This window comes from Dendropsophus ebraccatus, chromosome 2 (assembly GCF_027789765.1).
Source record: "Dendropsophus ebraccatus isolate aDenEbr1 chromosome 2, aDenEbr1.pat, whole genome shotgun sequence".
Lineage (NCBI taxonomy): Eukaryota > Metazoa > Chordata > Amphibia > Anura > Hylidae > Dendropsophus > Dendropsophus ebraccatus.
The window spans coordinates 207,857,912-207,882,060 of record NC_091455.1 but is presented as its reverse complement, the minus strand read 5'-3'; the positions used below and the strand labels follow the sequence as shown (position 1 = coordinate 207,882,060).

At 44.6% G+C, this 24,149-nt stretch overlaps 1 protein-coding gene across 1 annotated transcript in view; it reads right to left on the bottom strand.

Moving 5' to 3' along the window:
- The window catches only part of DGKB (diacylglycerol kinase beta), a 170,058-nt gene extending 151,955 nt beyond the window's left edge, over positions 1-18,103 (bottom strand). The window contains exon 1 of the mRNA XM_069959728.1: positions 17,811-18,103. The gene's annotated coding sequence lies outside the window, so the exon portion shown is untranslated. The remainder of the gene's footprint in view (positions 1-17,810) is intronic.
- Positions 18,104-24,149: the final 6,046 nt, after the last annotated feature.

The window sequence follows — 24,149 nt, the reverse complement described above, 5'->3', positions numbered from 1 at the left end:
AAATCGCCTGTACTATTGATTTCGGCAAAAAATTTAAACGACAGTGACACTTTAAGGGTTCTATTAGATGGCCTGATCAATAATGTAAATGAGCACCAATCTGCTATCGTTATGCTGTGTTTACTCGGAACGATTATCATTTGAATTTTCGCAACGATTAATGATAACGATTGCATTTGAGCGATAATCGTTCCGTATAAACACAGCAAATGATCAAGTGACAAATAATCGTCGTTCGCTAAAAATTCGCAGATCGCTTCGTGTAAACAGTCTTAAACCGATTTACTGATGTAAAAGATGGGCTTAAGTGATCTTATAAAAGACCGCAATAGCGATTTTTCTAACGATTTATTCATCTAAATGCTAATCGTTATAAAAACCAAATCGTTGCTTCAAAATCGTTCATTGATCGATTGGGCGAATTATCGCTTTGTGTAAACGGACCATTAGAGATGTCCATGTAGCCCCTGCCTTAAACTGGTATACATTACCTCTTCTCATGCCCTCTGCTTCCTCCTTGGCACCGTGGCTGCAGCTTTAGAGTGGCCACTTTGAGCTGACAGGCCGCCCAGCCAATCACTGGCTAGGACCACCAAGGCCAGTGATTGGCTGAGCAGCCTGTCAGCTCAGAGGCTACTCTGAAGCTACAGCCGTGGGTGCCAGGGAGGAAGCAGAGGGCAGGAGAAGACCGGGATCGTGGTGAGGTAATGTATTCAATTGGTGTTGGACCTATAGACACGATCAGCGGATAAACACTGTTTCCAACTGATCGTTCTCTCTATTACACAGAGCGATAATCGGACAAAATGGCCTGATTCGCTCCGTTCGCTCTACCAACAGCTCCCATTGACCCCATGATGTTCTGATCATCATAGGGTCGTCTATTATTTCTTGGGAACTTGCTGGGCACCCTATTAATACAGCGGTCCCCACTTCCATTACTTCCCTTCTTCAACATCATTAGTCGGCAAAAAATTGGTTATCAAACAACCAAAAAAAGAGGTTATGTGGTCGTGGCCATCGACTGCAACACTTTGGCTCCACCAGGGCCGGACTGGGACTGAAAATCAGCCCTGGCATTTCCGTGCAGACAGGCCCACTCGCCGTGCGGTGATAAGTTATGAGACGATGTTGTGAGCGCAGCGCGGCTACATGTTGTATCATCACGGCCATGACTGGAATTACAGATAATAACACAGTAAATGGGGTCAGAAGCTTCTGTCTCTGTACTATGTAGCTGTGCTGCAGTTACAGGTTGTTACCACTACACAGTGTACAGAGACAGACTGCTTCCGGCCCCCGTCACTGTGTTGAGTTTAACACCACTACCACATACCTACTAATACAACCGCATACTGACTAATACCACCACATGCTGACTAATACCACCACATGCTGACTAATACCACCACATACTGACTAATACAACCGCATACTGACTAATACAACCGCATACTGACTAATACCATTACATATACTGACTAATACCATCACATATACTGACTAATACCACCGCATACTGACTAATACAACCGCATACTGACTAATACAACCGCATACTGACTAATACAACCGCATACTGACTAATACCATTACATATACTGACTAATACCATCACATATACTGACTAATACCTCTGCATACTGACTAATACCACCGCATACTGACTAATACAACTGCATACTGACTAATACCATCACATATACTGACTAATACCACCACATACTGACTAATACCAGCGCATACTGACAAATGTCACCGCATACTGACTAATACCACCACATACTGACTAATACCACCGCATGCTGACTAATACCACCGAATGCTGACTAATACCACCACATGCTGACTAATGTCGCCACTGCTTCTGAATAAAATCCACTTTAAAAAGACCACTATCACCTCATACAGTTATATAGAGGTAGACCCAGTTCCACACAGGTTCATATACATATATATACATTACAGTGCAGTTACATAAGGTGACTCACAGGGGACGTCTGCTCTGATCGGAGTTCTTCCCTTTTCATCTTCTTCTCCATCTGCCCAGGGCCATTATGAGAACTTCTCCGAGCCGCAAATCCACAGAATCGGCCAGACAGACATATTAAGCTCCTCACTCTGGCACCATCCTCATCTCTCTACAAACTGCACACCTGTATTGGCCCATTTACACCCTCATTTAGTGGGTAGGCTGACTCTATGTGACCCCCTTATAGTATATGCCCCCCTCTATGTAGCCACCTGTATGATGCGCAGCTGCCGGGGTTGTGGCGTCCTATCCCGGGCAGCGCGCATCATAGAGCTCCCTGGGACTTCCGGCACAGGAGCGTCTCTAATGTGCGCTCCTGTACCGGAAGTTACAGGCGCACAGAGAGCTCTATGATGCGCGCGCTGCCAGGGATAGGACGCCACAACCCCGGCAGCTGCGCATCATACAGGGGCCAGACGGAGCGCTGTGGGCCGGTCACGTCTTCCTCCTGGCCCAGTGACTCCTTTTCCCTACCGTAGGGGAAAGGAGTCGCCGGGTCAGGAGGAGCACTGGCATTTGCCAGAAGTGCCCAATGGCCAGTCCGGCCCTGGGCTCCACCCAAAGGATAGGTGATCTTCCAGTAATCCTGATGAAGGTGTCTCCTCCTTATGATGCCTAAGTTGTTTTTTGAACTCCAAGGCATAGGGGCAGGAAGTGTTGACATGGGGTTATTAACACAAAGATATCTTATATCGCTCTTCCAGTACTTCTCCTTTAAGGCTCGTTTTTTGCTGTTACCTCACATTGTGTATTGTCTATCCCAGCCTGGGAGCTGTCCATGTGTTTTCACTCCTCCATTTATCTTGTACACAATGATTCATTTTCCCAAATGCAACAAAAATTATTATTAGCGTGAAGCATAATGGAAGCGTCCCGCGACGCCCGCATACACATTGAGCTGTCACGTTGGACAGTGAGTAGGGACTAATCACAGGACTAATCCTATTCCAAGAAGACATGGCACCATTTTTTATCTTACTATTAATCGCTGTTGATGGTAGATATAACGAGTGCGGTGAGAAGCTGATACGTTCTTTGGACGGTAGCTAGGTATTCATTTAAGTAGTAAGGCCAAGAACAACGTCAGGGGGAAACCCTGAAATGTTAAAGGTGTTTTCCACTCAAACATATTTTTATATTTTGCTGCCCATGGTGAGACTAACAATTCCTTCCATACTTGTTATTATCTATTCAGTCTCCTTCCCCCAGTTCTCAGCTGCTGCTTTCTGCTGGAAACACAAAAACCTGTGTGTGAGCTTTTCTCTCTGTCTCCCCCTCCTCCCCCCTCCCTTCTGAGACGGCTGATGTAAACAAATCCCTGGCAGGCTTTATCTGCAACATTGTAGCTTCTTTGTAATGCTGGGAGGGTTATTCTGAGGTCAAGTTGCTGATAAATTCACTGCGATTAATTCCCCCCAGCATTACAAAAAAGCTACAATGTTGCAGATACAGCCAGTCAGGGACTTGTTTACATCAGCTGTCTCAGAAGGGAGGGGGGGGAGGGGGAGACAGAGAGAAAAGCTCACATACAGATTTCAGCACATCACAACCTCTGGGGGGCAACATATAGACACACACAGCATAAACAACTCCCGACAGGGTACTGTAAAATCAAGAGGGAATACATCTGTATTACACATGGACATGGAATATATGTAAAATTTGTGTAAAATCCCCTTTAAGAACATGGCTTGGCATCTGTACTGGAGAGAAAAGGAAACGTAAACATTATATTTCTCAAGACATTCTGTCCAATATGTAAACATCTTGAAGGTCAATGCACAGAATTCTGATGAAGTGAGATAAGGAGCTCAGAAGATCATCCGTCTTAATTAGAGAGGAAAAAGTTCCATCATTCCCTTCTACGAGGGAGAGTCCTCCATGGGTTTAAGGAGGGACCTGGTGCAAAGCCTGGAAAATAGGAGACGTCATCTCTATACATGCGGGGATACAAGACTCAAGCTTAATGTTGTGAACGCAATGTCACTGCAGATTGGTCACAAAATGGAAAAAATTTGTCTTCTCCCATGCCTTTCTTGGGTCATAATAGTACTTAGATACCCCCAGGACTTACAGAATGACAAGCTGAAAGATGCACAAAAACAGCTAAACGACTGCTGGGTTTTAGCTCTTTTAATGTAGTTTTAAAAGGCGTCTCCTTATACTTACATGTTTGCGCTCTCTCTGGGTCCTTCACCTCCAGTCCTGTCCCGGCATCTTCTATGGTGAAGGGCCGCTCAGCCAATCATAGGCTTATTAGGACGGGGCAGCACCCCAGCCTGTGATTGGCTAAGTGGGCTGTCACTCTTTAAACAAAAGTGAGAGCCCGCTCAGCCAATCACATCATCCTAGTCAGGCTGTGATTGGCTGAGCGGGCCTTTATCGTAGAAGAGAGCCACCAGGAGACCCCGGGAGACCGAGGACAGGTGAGAATATTTTTGTTTTTGTTTTGCTTTTTTTTCCATAGCTGCCATCTTGCTGAACCCCTCCAAACTTTAAAGATAGTAAGAAACTTCTTGGGGTTTGGTCCTGTGACAGTGGGGTTGCAGGGCGATTCAGTGGCCTTCCCTTCCCTGCTAGCGCTTGCTTTGCAGGGTTAGCGGTCGCTGACAAGCACTGTGTCGTTTAGCGTGGGGACTCATGTGCATCAGAAGACCTGCACGTGGTACATGAGGCCAGGGCCGCCGATAGGGCAGTACAACTGGTACTGCCGTATGGGGCCCGGACCCTAAGAGACACAGGGGGGGGCCCGGCGGGCCCGCCGGCCGCCGCCCCCCGACCGCTACGCTAGGGGGGTCCGCACGGCCCCCCCTTGCCACCTGTTTTTGAGCATCCCGAAAAGCTGCGGCCACGCAGCTTCTCGGGATGCACTGATCGCTTTAATGTTCCGCCCGCACAGCGGGCGGAACATTAAAGCGATCAGAATACAGGAGCAGGACCTGTCAGCGTCCTCCTCCTGTATTCTCTCCCATAGGCTGCCGGCACTTCATACCAGCAGCCTATGGGAGGCCGGGCCGTGATCATGTGCCCCTCCGGCAGGCGTGATGATGTGACGTCATCACGTCTGCCGGAAGTCCCGTCCCTGCGGCTCGCAAGATGGAGCCCGAAGAGGAGGAGGAAGAGCTGCTGCCTGCACAGCGCGGATTAGGTGAGTAGGATGTTTGTTTTTTTTAGGGGCACCTCTGGGGGCATTATTAGTATATGGGGGCACCTCTGGGGGCATTATTAGTGTCTGGGGGCACCTCTGGGGGCATTATTAGTGTATGGGGGCACCTCTGGGGGCATTATTAGTATATGGGGGCACCTCTGGGGGCATTATTAGTATATGGGGGCACCTCTGGGGGCATTATTAGTATATGGGGGCACCTCTGGGGGCATTATTAGTGTATGGGGGCACCTCTGGGGGCATTATTAGTGTATGGGGGCACCTCTGGGGGCATTATTAGTGTATGGGGGCACCTCTGGGGGCATTATTAGTATATGGGGACACCTCTGGGGGCATTAGTATATGGGGGCACCTCTGGGGGCATTATTAGTATATGGGGGCACCTCTGGGGGCATTATTAGTATATGGGGGCACCTCTGGGGGCATTATTAGTGTATGGGGGCACCTCTGGGGGCATTATTAGTTCATGGGGGCACCTCTGGGGGCATTATTAGTATATGGGGGCACCTCTGGGGGCATTATTAGTATATGGGGGCACCTCTGGGGGCATTATTAGTATATAGGGGCACCTCTGGGGGCATTATTAGTATATGGGGGCACCTCTGGGGGCATTATTAGTGTATGGGCGCACCTCTGGGGACATTATTAGTATATGGGGGGCACCTCTGGGGGCATTATTAGTATATGGGGGGCACCTCTGGGGGCATTATTAGTATATGGGGGGCACCTCTGGGGGCATTATTAGTTCATGGGGGCACCTCTGGGGGCATTATTAGTATATGGGGGCACCTCTGGGGGCATTATTAGTTCATGGGGGCACCTCTGGGGGCATTATTAGTATATGGGGGCACCTCTGGGGGCATTATTAGTTCATGGGGGCACCTCTGGGGGCATTATTAGTGTATGGGGGCACCTCTGGGGGCATTATTAGTATATGGGGGCACCTCTGGGGGCATTATTAGTATATGGGGGCACCTCTGGGGGCATTATTAGCTCATGGGGGCACCTCTGGGGGCATTATTAGTATATGGGGGCACCTCTGGGGGCATTATTAGTATATGGGGGCACCTCTGGGGGCATTATTAGTTCATGGGGGCACCTCTGGGGGCATTATTAACTCATGGGGGCATCTCTGGGGGCATTATTAGTGCATGGGGGTACCTCTGGGGGCATTATTAGTTCATGGGGGCCACCTCTAGGGGCATTATTAGCTCATGGGGGCACAGCTGGGAATCCTACATACAGGGGGCATCCCACACAGCGCAGTTACTATGGGAGCCTACAGGGGGGAGAAAGGAAAGGAAGTTGCTAGAAATGTGCGGAGCCTAAATTGTTTGTCTCGCAGGTTCTAAGGGGATGAAACATATCTGGAAGGAATCATCCTGGAGGTCTGGGCCGGATGGAGAGGAAAAGGGAAAGTGACGCCTCAGATCAAAGAAGACGTCACCTGTGAGTCACTGTAAGACACTTTTCTTATTTTGTAGAACATCATTTAGTAGGGGCGCCCCGAGGTGACAGCTACTACATTATCTGTACTCAGAGATATCACTGTGTTATCTGTTGTGTTACATAGGACTGCAGGTGACTACTACATTATCTGTACTCAGAGATATCACTGTGTTATCTGTTGTGTTACATAGGACTGCAGGTGACTACTACATTATCTGTACTCAGAGATATCACTGTGTTATCTGTGGTGTTACATAGGACTGCAGGTGACAGCTACTACATTATCTGTACTCAGAGATATCACTGTGTTATCTGTGCTGTTACATAGGACTGGAGGTGAAATCTACTACATTATCTGTACTCAGAGATACCACTGTGTTATGTGGTGTTACATAGGACTGCAGGTGATATCAGGTGATTTCTCCAGGTTGCAGAAGTTCAAACTTCATCGTGCCCTGGTGTGCTGGTGTCTGTATGTCTGTATACATGTGTGCTGGTGTCTGTATGTGTGTATACATGTGTGCTGGTGTCTGTATACATGTGTGCTGGTGTCTGTGTGTGAGATCAATTCTAGAGAACTGGCTCATATACCCCATTTTCCCCAGTGGCTTAAAATGTAACCTCTGTTATACAGTTATAGAATTGTAGAACCTAAATGTGAACAAGGTGCAATTCAAATAGACACTTACTTGTATAGCTGCCTCTTGTGCTCTGTATGCAGTGCGTTATACTCACCCCTGCAACGTACAATTTATAGCGTGTCTACAAGCCCAGCGGGGCTCATTATGATGGAGACTAAAACTTATACAAGAGTGTGGTAGGGGTTCCCCTGTATTCAGAATGCTGTTGAGTGCTAGGCAATGCCCCGTCTGGGATTATTGAATTTCGAGGGTCTATGCAGAGCAGGATAAAGACACCTCTGCTGCACAAACAGGATCTCCTAGAAAGCGTTCTCACCGCCATGTATTCGCTATCACTGGCTTGGGTGAGCTAAACTAGTCTGCCTGGGGGGGGGGGGGGGGGTGATTTGTATATGCTCACTAACATGGAACAGCCTCATTATATTAGCCTTATCAACATATTCTATGTTAGTGAGCATACCGGGGGGGGGGGGGGGGGGGATATTGGTGAACATATACAAATCAAACAGCCCCCCCCAGACCCTCGAAATTCAATAACTCCAAACGGGGCATTGCCTAGTACTCAACAGCATTCCGAATACAGGGGAACCCCTACCCCACTCTTGTATAAGTTTTAGTCTCCATCATAATGAGCCCCGCTGGGCTTGTAGACACGCTATAAATTGTACGTTGCAGGGGTCAATATAATGCACTGCATACAGATCACAAGAGGCAGCTATACAAGTAAGTGTCTATTTGAATTGCACCTTGTTCACATTTAATTTCTACAATTCTATAACTGTATAACAGAGGTTACATTTTAAGCCACTGGGGAAAATGGGGAATATGAGCCAGTTCTCTAGAATTGATCTGAACCAAATTATACCTCCCAGCAAGGCGTGGGTCGAACACACAATTTTTTTTTTTTTTTATTAATGTGGGGGGCCCAGACACTTTGGTTGTATGGGGCCCCGAAATTCCTGATGGCGGCCCTGCATGAGGCAATATGGTTTGATCAAATTATATACTAACTTCTGGTGTTGGTTTTTTATGTAGATGATAGGCTTTTGTATCAACCATGGGTGCAATGTGCAGCCATTTCTGTCCTCCAAGCTTGTGCATATTATAGTAGTTATATTCTTGTATATAGGAGCAGTATTATAGTAGTTATATTCTTGTATATAGGAGCAGTATTATAGTAGTAAAATTCTTGTATATAGGAGCAGTATTATAGTAGTTATATTCCTGTATATAGGGGGCAGTATTATAGTAGTTATATTCCTGTATATAGGGGGCAGTATTATAGTAGTTATATTCCTGTATATAGGGACAGTATTATAGTAGTTATATTCTTGTATATAGGAGCAGTATTATAGTAGTTATATTCCTGTATATAGGAGCAGTATTATAGTAGTTATATTCTTATATATAGGAGCAGTTTTATTGTAGTTATATTCTTGTATATAGGGAGCAGTATTATAGTAGTTATATTCTTGTATATAGGAGCAGTATTATAGTAGTAAAATTCTTGTATATAGGAGCAGTATTATAGTAGTTATATTCCTGTATATAGGAGCAGTATTATAATAGTTATATTCTTGTATATAGGGGGCATTATTATAGTAGTTATATTCTTGTATATAGGAGCAGTATTATAGCACTTATATTCCTCTATATAGGAGCAGTAATATAGTAGTTATATTCTTGTATATAGGGAGCAGTATTATAATAGTTATATTCCTGTATATAGGAGCAGTATTATAGTAGTTATATTCTTGTATATAGGAGCAGTATTATAGTAGTTATATTCCTGTATATAGGAGCAGTATTATAGTAGTTATATTCTTATATATAGGAGCAGTTTTATTGTAGTTATATTCTTGTATATAGGAGCAGTATTATAGTAGTTATATTCTTGTATATAGGAGCAGTATTATAGTAGTTATATTCTTGTATATAGGGGCAGTATTATAGTAGTTATAGTCTTGTATATAGGAGCAGTATTATAGTAGTTATATTCTTGTATATAGGGGCAGTATTATAGTAGTTATAGTCTTGTATATAGGAGCAGTATTATAGTAGTTATATTCCTGTATATATGGGGCAGTATTATAGTAGTTATATTATTGTATATAGGAGCAGTATTATAGTAGTTATATTCTTGTATATAGGGGGCATTATTATAGTAGGTATATTCCTGTATATAGGAGCAGTATTATAGTAGTTATGCGGTTCAGGGAAGAAACAGAGTGCTGCACCTCACACCTATGGCTGATACTAGTGCCCCTAGGCTAAATAAAAAACACATCAGAATTTTGTGTATGAATTGATCAAGCCATACTGCCCCATGTACCATCGTGCAAGTATCTGATACACATGGGTCCCTACACTAAGTCCACACCGTGCCAGTCAGTGGCCACCAACCCCGCAGGCGTGCACAGTCAGGCAACGGGGGCCATGGGACGGCCCTGCGACCCCCATGCCACAGGACCAGACCCAAAAACACCACACCAGAACCCGGCCAGCACCGCCGGCGGAGAAGGTCGCCCCAAACAGCACAAGTCTGGATAAGGTATTGCGCTCACCATAGCTGCTGCAAACAGAATGGGAAAAGACAGGAGGGATTAAAACCATGTGCACTCAGGTGTCTCCTGCAAATTGCAGTCATGTGGGTCTCACCAGGAGGAGTGCAAAACACGGAGAAAAAAAAGCACGGTGTGGACTTAGTGTAGGGACCCATGTGTATCAGATACCGGCACGAGGTACATGGGGCAGTATGGCTTGATCAATTCATACACAAAATTCTGATGTGTTTTTTGTTTAGCCTAGGGGCACTAGTATCAGCCATAGGTGTGAGGTGCAGCACTCTGTTTCTTCCCTGAACCGCATTATAATAGTTATATTCTTGTATATAGGAGCAGTATTATAGTAGTTATATTCTTGTATATGGGAGCAGTATTATAGTAGTTATATTCTTGTATATAGGGGCAGTATTATAGTAGTTATATTCCTGTATATAGGAGCAGTATTATAGTAGTTATATCCCTGTATATAGGAGCAGTATTATAGTAGTTATATTCCTGTATATAGGAGCAGTATTATAGTAGTTATATTCTTGTATATAGGGGGCAGTATTATAGTAGTATTTTCCTGTATATAGGAGCAGTATTATAGTAGTTATATTCCTGTATATAGGGGGCAGTATTATAGTAGTTATATTCTTGTATATAGGAGCAGTATTATAGTAGTTATATTCCTGTATATAGGGGCAGTATTATAGTAGTTATATTCTTGTATATGGGAGCAGTATTATAGTAGTTATATCCCTGTATATAGGGGGCAGTATTATAGTAGTTATATTCTTGTACATAGGAGCAGTATTACAGTAGTTATTTTCTTGCATTATATGCGGTGTTATAGTAGTTATATTATTGCATAATTGAACTGTATTTATTTATAAAAAGTTTTATGGCACGCTATCTCCGCTCACATGTTACACCTACAGGATGTAAACAATATCAGCCAGTGAGATAAGTGTGAAATAATACATAGTGGCAGTTTATATTCCTCTCTCGCGTCACCCTATAATGTCCTGGGCTCTTCATTACATGGAGTAAAACTTATACTTTATTAATTACTAATTAACTAAACACTGAACATAATTTCCCATGTCTCCAGCTCAGCATGGGAGCCCTGCAGAAGTAAAGTGGATTTCTTCTATATAGTCTGCCTGCAATGCAACATAGATGGCGGTGTGTTACATTAGTACAGCATCATCTGGTGGTGATGTAAAAAAACAATGTCATCACTCTCGGACAATTCTGCCTCGTAGCCTTAAACAACCAATCAGAATTGAAATAGTTTAAAAGCTGCTTTTCCCCCAATGTTTTAATATAGTACGTAAAAAAAAAAAAAGCCGTTATATGGTTGCATGGATAGAAAAATAATGGAGAATTGCCAATAGTTTCTTGTTATAAAAGTCTCTCTCAGAATAGTAACAAGGATCAAGAAGAATGTGCACCTCGTAATGTAGCGGACAGCAATCTACTTTCCCTCTATCAGCCGTCTCATCGACCTGCAGGCTATCCTCAAATGTACACAAAAACATCTCCAGTGTCTCTGCTTTATGTCACCGCTGTAAACGCCACTCAGCTCTCCAGTGTAAAACAATCAATGTGAAGCGCGGCCTGAGGATCCCCAGTACCACCTCTTGGCGCGGACCATTATTTGGATGTTTGCAGACATTGGAAAGAACATGTGTGTTTATGAGTCCTGTCACACACTGAAGTCACAGCACCAAGAGCTACGATCGGCCAAGACGAAGACATATCACCTGTGTGGTCAACCGAGGACACAGCGTATGGTGGCGGTATTCTACTCCTATAAGAGTGCTGGTGGTGTGCGCTCACTATAGACACCATAGAAGGTCTAGCACCCACGGCATGAGATCACTCAGAATTTCAACAATAAGTATATAGCGGTATTATTATTTAGAAATAGCATTATTATTATTAGAGTATTGGATGTACAGTATGGAGCTGTTATTTTGCACTGTGTGTTGGTTTTATTTGAGCACTGTATGGCAATATATTTACTAAAGTAAATGCTGTATGTTTTCCTTGCGGTGTACGGTGGTGGTGGCAATGCTGTATAGGATTGCTATTTAGGCAACTTGATTTGTATAACACATATATGGCGGCATTATTTATGCACCATGATAAAGCAGCTATGACTAGAAAGGTTATTTGTTCACTATATGTTGGTTTCATTTAGCCCTGTTTGGTAGAATATATACTAGTGTAAATGCAGTATGTTTTTTTTTAATGTTTGCTCTAATGCAAATATATGGCGGCATTATTTACCAGTTATGTATAAAGCATTTATTACTAGGAAGAATATTTGTACACTGTATGACCATGTACCATATGGGAGGCCAAGAAAACACAATCCCTGGCATAGCACACCATTAGCTAATACTTATGGGCAGCTCACTGTATTTTCAGAGTTAGGTCACAGAACGGCCGTTGTCAGTGAAGATCATCCCAGATTAACTTCATTTGTGTTGAATTAGGATGCGGGTGACCATTGCACACAATGAAGAGTGCAGCCAGAGCCGCACTCTCCATTGTGTTAACTGACAGGTCTGTGCGGCAGCTATTCAATGAATAGCCGCCGCACAAAACTGACATGTCAGTTTTTCGCGCAGCCGTTTGCAATCCCAGCCGGAGTGTATACTATGGGGGGGATTTACGAAGACCGGCGTACACGTACGTCAGTATTATATTAAGCCCCGCCCCCTTTTTCGTGGCAGGATTCCTCGTGGCAGGATTTTTCGTATGCCTCTTAGTGAATCCGGCCTAACGCCCGAATCTGCGCCTGGCGTACCAAATTTACAGGTGTAGATTTGCATCTTGATTTGCGCCTGCAAGCAGGCGTAAATCATGATAAATGAGGCCCTCGCAAACTACGCCAGCCCGCCCAACGGGCGAGCTGGGCTTACGGGAGGCGTACGCCAGGGAGAAGGGGCGCACTTGCACCTTCTCCCTGGCGTATATGCCTCTGGCGTACCCTTCGTAAACCCCCTCCCCTATGTGTATACACTCCGACTGGGATTCCCTCCGATTTCTACGCAATGTATCTTTTATATTAATCACGGCCATTGTTGCAAATCAGCAATACAAAAGATATGTTGTGTGAACATAGCCTTAAGGTAGTAGCCGAGGTTTTAAGGGGTTCTAAGGGTCAATGGCCTAACCATAGGTTAATCCTGCATAACTGATGTGACACACATTGGTGTCCTCCTGTATTTGAATGGATGAACAATGTGCAGAGTAATATATACCAATATTCATTGTAGTAAATGGCATTAAAGTATTGTACCTATGTACATATGTGCCATAGAGGAAGCACATGGTGCCAATGTGGGAGGCCTGGAAGGAAACAGAAAATCTATTGGAGTCATAAAAGATAGTAGACCATATACTGTGGATGGGTAGGAGCTCATAGGATGGAAGTGTGGGGGGGAGGGGGGGTATGCAGCTGCAGTTGAACCTTATCTTTTTAGTTACAGATTAAAGTAAGGACAGCATATACATTAGCATCGGAGTGGTCTCACAATGTGACAACATGTGCCGGGCATTTCCTTTCCTTTAGTATCAAGCCCAGAATGTGAACTTGTCGCCGTTCCCTAATTACCCAGCTCCAGGCATCGAACCGGGCGACATCAGTGATTAAAAGGGAAAGGCCGTATGCCGGGGGAGCGTGTGCCAAACCACAGAAGGCTTATTTATATCCATACAAAACATAGATATGGAGAACCGACCGCCTGATACGGGTGTCAGGAAAAACGAGGAGATCCGTCTACTGAGCAGCGAAATGTCACTAATCTAATAAATAATAATAATAATAAATAATACCGCCATAGATAATAGATAGATAGATAGGAGATAGATAGATAGATAGATAGATAGATAGATAGATAGATAGGAGATAGATAGATAGATAGATAGATAGATAGATAGATAGATAGATAGGAGATAGATAGATAGATAGATAGATAGATAGGAGATAGATAGATAGATAGATAGATAGATAGATAGGAGATAGATAGATAGATAGATAGATAGATAGATAGATAGGAGATAGATAGATAGATAGATAGATAGATAGATAGATAGATAGGAGATAAATAGGAGATAGATAGATAGATAGATAGATAGATAGATAGATAGATAGATAGGAGATAGATAGATAGATAGGAGATAGATAGGAGATAGATAGATAGATAGATAGATAGATAGATAGATAGATAGGAGATAGATAGATAGATAGATAGATAGATAGATAGATAGATAGATAGATAGATAGGAGATAGATAGATAGATAGATAGATAGATAGATAGATAGATAGGAGATAGATAGATAGATAGATAGATAGATAGATAGATAGGAGATAGATAGATAGATAGATAGATAGATAGATAGCAGATAGATAGGAGATAGATAGATAGATAGATAGATAGATAGATAGATAGATAGATAGGAGATAGATAGATAGATAGATAGATAGATAGATAGATAGGAGATAGATAGATAGATAGATAGATAGATAGATAGATAGATAGCAAATAGATAGGAGATAGATAGATAGATAGATAGGAGATAGATAGATAGATAGATAGATAGATAGATAGATAGGAGATAGATAGATAGATAGATAGATAGATAGATAGATAGGAGATAGATAGATAGATAGATAGATAGATAGATAGATAGATAAATAGATAGGAGATAGATAGATAGATAGATAGATAGATAGATAGATAGATAGATAGATGATGAGGACTTGTAGGCAGTGGCTTACTTACTGAATAGACAGGTCACTGCATCTGCGTGTAGTCACCACTAGGTGAAGCTCAGTAAATAAAAATTTGTACAGCTTCCATGATCTGTATAACTCTATGTAATGAGCTCCCCCTAGTGGTAGCTGCCGGCAGCAAGAATGTTGTGCTATGTCTGAGAGAAGTGAAGCTGGGGAGATGGAGCTTTGTGGAAGGACAGAAAAATATGATATAAAATGATGCAGCACAGAATTTCTGGTCATATGAAATATAATGGAGCAATAAGGTGTGCAGACACTGAAAACAGATCCAATCAATGTGCCATAGGAGTCTCACTGTTGGAGGGAAGCATGGCGGTACATTCTCCATTCTAATCTATCAGTGTGTTGGGATTCCAGTGTTAGAAGGCAAAGTTTGTGAAATGTAGTGAACCTAAGTATGTCATGTAGAGCAGTAGATACTGACGGATGTTATAAGCTTGAATTTTTCATATTTGTAGCAGAGTTGAGTGTGCGAGTTTTGTGTCTGTTTGATTTGGAAATACTAAGCATGTGAGATTTACTGAACTCCTTTTTTTTCAAATGTAGCAGAGTTCAAAGTGTTTCTAAGATCTGAGAATGTGGCTACTTTCTCCAAGAACAGCGCCACATCTGTCCTCAGGCTGGATCTAATATTGCAGTATTATAATGCACAGCATTATAATACTGTATCCTATTGACTTAATTGTAATACCAAGTACAACCAGTGGACAGGGGTGGCGCTGTTCCTGGAAGGAAGCATCCATGTTTTATATATATATATATATATATATATATATATATATATATATATATATATACACACACACACATCTGGACTGCCTTTTTGAGTTTGTGACTACCTGTTGGAGTTTCTCAGAAGTTGCAGAGCTGTGTTTGTTAGAGACAAAAAGGCTCTGCTTGTAGGATTTATTGAACTCAGATGTTTCTCTCAGATGTTTGAGTCTGTCAGATGTGGCAAAGCTTTGCTTGATAAATATAGCAGAGTTATGCTTGTCAGATGTAGCAGAGGTAAATTTGTCAGCTATACCAGGGTTGCATTTGTCATGTGAAGAACAGCTTTACATGTGCAATAGAGTTATGTTTGTCATGTAGCAGAGCTGCGCTTCTCAGATGTAACAGGGCTGGATTTGTCAGATGAAGAAGAGCTGAGTTTGTCAGATATAGTGGCACTACCTTTGTCATGTAGCTGAGCTTGGCCAGTTAAATGTCGCATGGAGAAGAGCTGAGGTTGTCATATATAATAGGGTTTAGTTTGTCATGTAGCAGAGCTATGTTTGTCATGTAGCAGAGCTTGGTTATTTAGATGCAACAGAGATGGATTTTTTGATGAAGAACGGCTAAGTTTTCTCTATATAGTAGGGCTCTGTTTGTCATGTAGCAGAGCTATGTTTGTCATATACAATAGGGTTCAGTTTCTCATGTAGCAGAGCTATATTTGTCATGCAGTAGAGCTTGGTCAGTTAAATTTAACAGGGATGGATTAGTGAAATGAAGAAGAGCTGAGGTTGTCATATATAGTAGAGTTTAGTTTCTTATGTAGCAGAGCTATGTTTGTCATGTAGCAGAGCTATGTTTGTCATGCAGCAGAGCTTGGTCCTTTAGATGTAACAGGGCTGGATTTGTCAGATGAAGAAGAGCTGAGTTTGTCAGATATAGTGGCACTACCTTTGTCATGTAGCAGAGCTTGGTCAGTTAAATGTCACATGGAGAAAAGCTGAGGTTGTCATATATAATAGGGTTCAGTTTGTCATGTAGCAGAGCTATGTTTGTCATGTAGCAGTGCTTGGTTAGTTAGATGCAACAGGATTTTTTTTATGAAGAACGGCTAAGTTTGCTCTATATAGTAGGGCTCTGTTTGTCATGCAGCAGAGCTATGTTTGTCATATATAATAGGGTTCAGTTTCTCATGTAGCAGAGCTATATTTGTCATGCACCAGAGCTTGGTCAGTTAAATGTAACAGGGATAGATTAGTCAAATAAAGGAGAGCTAAGGTTGTCATATACAGTACAGTTCCGTTTGTCATTTAGCAATGTAGCAGAGCTATGTTTGTCATGCAGCAGAGCTATGTTTGTCATATATAATAGGGTTCAGTTTCTCATGTAGCAGAGTTATATTTGTCATGCAGTAGAGCTTGGTCAGTTAAATATAACAGTGATGGATTTCTCAGATGAAGAAGAGCTAAGGTTGTCATATATAATAGAGTTCAGTTTCTCATGTAGCAGAGCTATGTTTGTCATGCAGCAGAGCTATGTTTGTCATATATAATAGGGTTCAGTTTCTCATGTAGCAGAGCTATATTTGTCATGCAGTAGAGCTTGGTCAGTTAAATATAACAGTGATGGATTTATCAGATGAAGAAGAGCTAAGGTTGTCATATATAATAGAGTTCAGTTTCTCATGTAGCAGAGCTATGTTTGTCATGCAGCAGAGCTATCTTTGTCATGCAGCAGAGCTTGGTCCTTTAGATGTAACAGAGCTGGATTTGTCAGATGAAGAAGAGCTAAGTTTGCCTCTGTAGTAGGGCTCAGTTTGTCATGTAGCAGAGCTACGTTCATCTGTAACAGGGCTGGATTTATCCTCTGTACCAGACCCTAAATCTGTCACATTATCCTCCGGCCAAATTCAGCTCTGCTACATCTGCCTAGAACACTACTACAATGAAGATGGCAGCCAATTAGCCACTTCTCTATTCATCTTACTGACACTACATTTTTACTGACTGACAGACACCTCCCGTACACAGTCCATCCACCTAGACCAGATCCTACGGTAAAGCCGATCAACCACACGACCGATCCTCACCGTCTCCTTCATCTCATCGACAAATCCCCCCAAAAATTCTGAATAAAAACAATTCGACATTCACGGACACTAAAAAGCTGAAGAGCAGTCAATGGACTCCAGCACCAACCCAGAACTTGGATGCATACCCCCCCATCCCCTCCAAAAATGCTGCATTAACCCTTTACACCCCCCATGGACAACCGCTGCCCGTATCCCCATAGTCTTCTACCTACCTGACCTGCACATTAAGGCGGCTGCAGTCACCACATATATATATAAGATGCTACAGCCATATATATATATATATATATATATATATATATATATATATATATACCACCTGTACTTAATGCCGACCAGGAATCGAATGCTCCTACCTGCTGCTGGTCCACAGGCTGCCATGGAGGGCTAGAGGCGGCACTGGCCCCGGGGCTCCTAGGATGCTGGGCTTCTCCTGGCCCCCCACCAGATGCAGGAGATGTCAGGCAGAGCTGGGGGCTTGTTGCAGGGGGGGAAACAGTTTTCACCTCTTGCAAATTGCACAATTCAGATGATCTGATCCCTTTCCTACCTTAGTGCACTAATGCAATCCAATGGAATTACACCGGGCTCCATCTAGTGGATTTAATTGAGGATTCATTTACCATTGATTTTCTTGTTTATGTCCCCCCCATCCTCCTCCTCCTCCTCTTCTCTCTCTCTCTAGCATGTCTCTGTTTTCTGTATAAATCGGTGGTCCAGGAGGAGAAGGAGGAGTTGGAGGAAGATCACCCCCCCCCCCCACTACTCCAGCCCCATCCCTCCCTCAGATCCTGCAGTCTTTCTCAGCTGTGATGTCACAGCCGCCGCCGCTGCTCCACCATCCTCTCCCCCCCTGGGATTCCCTCTTGGAGGGATAGAAGGACTTTAGGTTTATATTGGATCCTCTCTGTTACATTGTTGCTCTTTGGCTTGTGGTGTAGCAGAGGGCAGGTCACACCGGTGGTTATTATGTCATCTCCGCACATCCCCGGGGACAGCTTAGGGTTAGGTCCCAGCTGCACATCCCTCCAAGGGACGGAAGTGGGAAACATGACATTTCTGATAAGGGAGACGCCGGATAATGATTCCATGGAGGGGGGTCACTAAAGTACATGGATATATAGGGGACTAAAAAATGTCTACTTAAAGGGAGGTACCCATGGAAAACATGTAACTTGTCCATAGATAAAGGTATTCTGGAAAGGGAAAAATTCTAATTAACTGGTGTCAGAAAGTTATATAGATTTGTAATTTACTTCTATTCAAAAATCTTCAGTCTTCCAGTACTTATCAGCTGTTGTATGTCCTGCAGTAAGTGGTGTATTCTTTCCAGTCTGACGCAGCGCTCTCTGCTGCCCCCTCTGTCCATGTCAGGAACTGTCCAGAGAAGTAGCAAATCCCCATAGAACACCTCTTCTGCTCTGGACAGTTCCTGACATGGACAGAGGTGGCAGCAGAGAGCACTGTGTCAGACTGGAGAGAATACATCACTTCCTTCAGGACATACAGCAGCTGATAAGTATAAGACTAAAGATTTTTAAATAGAAGCGAATTTTAAATCTGTATAACTTTCTGACACCAGTTGATTTGAAAACATTTTTTTCCCTTTAAATATGATCGCTGGGATCTGCACCAATCACTAGAATGGAGGTTGTTAGCCCTCTGTCCGGTAGAGTATATGGGACTTGGAGGATAGACAAACAGACGTGCAGCAGAGAAAAAGGAGACGTTCAAGCAAAAAAGACATTTGTCTCCTATTCACAGTTACATCCATGTAGAAAGAAGAGTATTGGACCTGGCGCATTTCGGCTTTGGCGTATTGATCATAGTATCCACAAGGTCCACCGGCACACAAGAGTCCTGCAGCAATAGAGATTGCCCAGTGCTCAGGAGGTCCTCCATTGTTGGTGGCTGCTTCTCCTCCCACATAGAGACCACAGTATTGGATGCGACGCATTTCGGCTTTGGTCTTAGTCCTAGAACCCACAAGGTACACAAGATGGCTAATGCATGATTGATGGGTGCCATGGTGCTGGGGTCTCCCACAATTACTAGAATGTGGGTTCCGAGTCCCTGGTTTCAGATTAGTGAAGTTGACCAGAGGTCACGTATTCGCCTGACGTTCTACTGTAAGTATGTGAGATTGGCAGAGATCTCCATCAGTCCATAGACCTTGGCACATGCACAACTATTATTCCACTTATGGTCTCCAAAGTGGGGTCTCAGGACACCTATTCAAATGATTATGGGGGTCCCCACCCCTCTAGTTAGTCAGTGACCAGATCAGACAGTTCAGATGTATATGGGACTTTGCAAAATGGGGGATGTTTCTATATGTGAAGATATTCCTGATAATGGGGAGGACATATACTTAAAGGGGAAGTCCGGGGAGGAGGTGGCTGAGCCTAAAAACATGCACCTACCTCCCCGGCTCCAGCACAGGGGTCCACTGTCCCCCGCTCTGGTTCATGGCCTGGCCCTGGACTTTCAAAAAAAAAAAACACAAGTCACTTTTTCACAGATCAGTGGTGAAGGTATGATCTCTGGGACCCCCACTGGTCAGAAGAACAGGGATCTCGAGTCCTCCATCCAGAGAAGCTTGAATAGAACAGTAAGTGAGTCTCTACCCCGTAGGCCAATGTTAGGTTCCCAGGTGGGCCACTCAGCTGAGAGTAGTAGTAGGTGGTAGTACTGGGTAGGGACCCGGTTAGCCACTTGCCTGATGGTATGTCACGGTATGGGCATGAGGGATAGCAGCTGTAGACCGAGCTCCTGACCATGCGGGAATACTGGGCATGTGATTCTTCGATGTCCTTAGTCAGGGCACCAATTATCACACCAATGCCAAGGTTCAGAATCAACGGTAGTTGTATATTTATTATAACGGTGGTAACTCGTAGCAACAGTCTCTCCGGATGCAACCGGGAATAAGGCAATCTTGGATAAGGCAGAGTAATGGGTGATGCTGCAATAGGCTGTGATGGTAGCGTACTGAATGATGGGAGTAGTAGTAGTGTTACTGAGGATAAGATGCTGGGCGGAATGGAGCTGAGATGAATACTTGCTGTTTCTGATGATGAGAGATGATGGGAGTAATAACTGAAGAACGGCACCCAGATCTTGTGGTTAGGATGAGAATCTTGAGAACTTCAGAATAGAACACAGCCAGGAACACTTCTGGTAAGTGCAGCAGCAGGTACGGCCTTGTAACACAGGAGCAGCAGCAACACACCCTTTCCCCCTGAAGGTGGAAGACAGGACTGACGTAGGACAGGAAGTCATATGGTATTCCCGGCCAAAGCTCGATGGCCATTGGGGTTACCATGGAAGCAGAGGACAGTCACGTGACACCAAGCCATTGCATCATCACACCATTAGGACATATGGGACCAAATATACATAAGAAGTACCATACTTGAACACTGGGGGGCGACATAATACCATTAGGCACTGATAACTGAATATGCATGAGAAATAGGTAAAAAACAACGATGCACCATAACCCTGATAGGAAGGGCAAGTGGAGCTATAAAACAGAACGGAATGGCACCAAAGACAGAGTACAGATGGTCCTCATAAGGTGCCTGGAAGACCTGTGATTGTCCTATGAAGTGGTCAGGCCTGGACGTATCCATTAGCTGGAGGTCACCGTGGGTCAACCAGACACTTTTTTGGGACTCTCACAGCCAAAAGGAACCAACAAATCTTCCCTGGTGAGTCCTGAAGGTCATCCTTCAGCTTAGGGTCCTTGTGTAGAGTAATGGGCTGGGATAGTCTAGCAGATGTATTGCAAAGTCTTCTCTTTGGATACACCTGTACTTTCTGCCTGGGAGAAGTTAGTTCTGGAACATTTGTTTAGGGGCTGTAAGAGACGTCAACTTCTAAGGAAGACAATGAAGTGGATTTAAGGAGGCCTCAACCCTCAATTAAAGGGGGTTTCCAGAGAGCAGAAGACTTGAGTCATATTCTGCTTCTCAGCCCAAGGAAAGGCTTAAAGTGTCACTGTCGTTTAATTTTTTTTTTTTTTTCTTTGCAGAAATCAATAGTACAGGCGATTTTAAAAAACTTTGTATCAGGGTTTATTAGCCAAAAAATGCATTTTTATCCTGAAAAAGCAGTTTGAAGCTCTCCCCCCTGTGTTCATTGTTCTCTATGGAGAGGGGAGGGGTGGAGGGAGATGAGGCACCAAAACAGGACAACAAAGAGTTAATATACAGCTACATCACCGGGCTATCTCCTCTGAGGTCAACACTGACCTCTCTGACCTCTGAATATCTGCTTTCACACAGTTTCCTCTGTGTAATCCTTTGTTCTCTGCTCTCTGCCGGCGACTAATCTCCCTCCTCCCCCCTCCCCTCTCCATAGGTTACACAGGGCCCAACTGATGTAAAAGAGTCGAGATTTCCTGATAATGAGCAGTGAATGAGAGAGGGGAGGGGGGGGGGAGAGCTGGGGAAAGGCTTTTTGAATGCAGATAATGGCATAGTTGACTAATAAACCAAATTACAAATTTTCTTAAAATCGCCTGGACTAAAACATGACAGTGACACTTTAAGTGCAAGAGCCTCATGCATTCGGTGAGTCTCCTTTGCACAGGTACTCCCTGTGACATCATTGATGACATCACAAAGATCTCTACCAGCTACAAGGGTGGGGAGTTGATCAGAAATTATTCAAAGTCAGGAATGATTTTGCCCCAAATTTCCCCCAAAAGTTATCAATCTGAATTTTTTAGCATTCATATCAGGCAATGTACAGGAGCAGTGACTGAAGGAGAAGTGACCACAGGAGTCTTTGATAGTAGATCAGCTGCACTGGCGGAACTACCGCCGTAGCAGCCGTAGCGGCTGCTACGGGGCCCCGCCGCATCAGGGGCCCGTGACGCGGGCCCCTGGAGCATACATATCCTGCAGCACCCGGCGGCTGAGCATGCCTCCCGGGTGCTGTAGCCGGGGGCCGGTCCCGTGCTCCTCCCGACCCGGAGACTCCTTTCCCCAACCATAGGGAAAAGGAGTCACTGGGCCAGGAGGAGCACGGGACCGGTCCACAGCGCTCCTGTCACCCACCGTCTGATACGCGGCTGCCGTCTGATGCCGCGTCCTAGCCCCGGCAGCGCGCGTATCATAGAGTTCTGTGTGGGCTTGTGCTGCGGCCCCGACTTCCGGCACAGAGACGTGTGCCGGAAGTCGCGGCTACAGGCCCACACAGAACTCTATGATACGCGCGCTGCCGGGGCTAGGACGCGGCATCAGACGGCAGCCGCGTATCAGACGGGGTGACAGGAAACAGGCTCGACGGGGGAGCGTGTTGTTAGGTGAGTTTTTTTCTTTTTTTTAAACTTGCTTTTCTCGGGGGGGGGGGAGGGGCATCTATAAGGGGGGGGGAGAAGGGGGCATCTATAAGGAAGGGGGGGGGGGGAGAAGGGGGCATCTATAAGGAAGGGGGGGGGAGAAGAGGAGGGGGCATCTATAAGGAAGGGGGGAGGGGAGAAGAGAAGGGGGCATCTATAAGGGGGGGGGGGGAGGGGGCATCTATAAGGGGGGGGAGAAGGGGGCATCTATAAGGGGGGGGGAGAAGGGGGCATCTATAAGGAAGGGGGGAGGAGAGAAGGGGGCATCTATAAGGGAGGGGGGAGAGAGAGACCATCTATAAGGAAGGGGGGGAGGGGGGACATCTATATGGAAGGGGGGGGAAGAGAGGGGGGGCATCTATAAGGAAGGGGGGGGAAAGGGCCATCTATAAGGGGGGGACACCATAGGGGGAGAGCAGGCCATCTATAAGGGGAGAACATAGGGGGAGAGGGGGGACAACATAGGGGGAGAGGGGGATATAAACGTACAACATTGGGGGAGAGGGGAACATCTATAAGAGGACAATAAAGGGGGAAAGGGGGCCATCTATAAGGGGACAATATAGGGGAAGAGGGGGCCATCTATAGGGGGGGCAACATAGGGGACCATCTATAAGGGGACAACATGGGGGGGCATCTATAAGGGGGACAGCGGGGGGGGGGCAACATAAGGAAGCTATCTATAAGGAGGGGCGACAGAGAGGAGGGCCATATACTAAAATGGGATCACATAGAGTCAGCCTACCCACTAAATGTGGGTGTAAAGGGGCCAATACAGATGTGCAGTTGGTAGAGATGAGGATGGTGACAGAGTGTGGAGCCTAATATGTCTGTCTGGCAGATTCTGTGGATTCGTGGCCCGGAGAAGTTCTCATAACGGCCCAGGACAGATGGAAAAGAAAATGAAAAGGGAAGAACTCCGATCAGAGAAGACGTCTCCTGTAAGTCACCTGATGTAACTGTACTGTAATTTATATGGTGTACAGGACCTGTGTAGAGCTGAGTGTGTTGATGGCATAGTGGTCGATCGAGAGGGGGGGGGGGGGGGGGGGGGGGGGGCCCCAATCAAAAGTTTGCTATGGGGCCCAGCCATTTCTAGTTACGCCCCTGATCAGCTGTATTAACTGGGAATATAGGGGGAGATTTATCAGACATGGTGTAAAGTGAAACTGGCTCAGTTGCCCCTAGCAACCAATCAGATTCCACCTTTCATTCCTCACAGACTCTTTGGAAAATGAAAGGTGGAATCTGATTGGTTGCTAGGGGCAACTGAGCCAGTTTCACTTTACACCATGTTTGATAAATCTCCCTAATAGTATTTAACCTCCTGAATGTATTGCGCCTC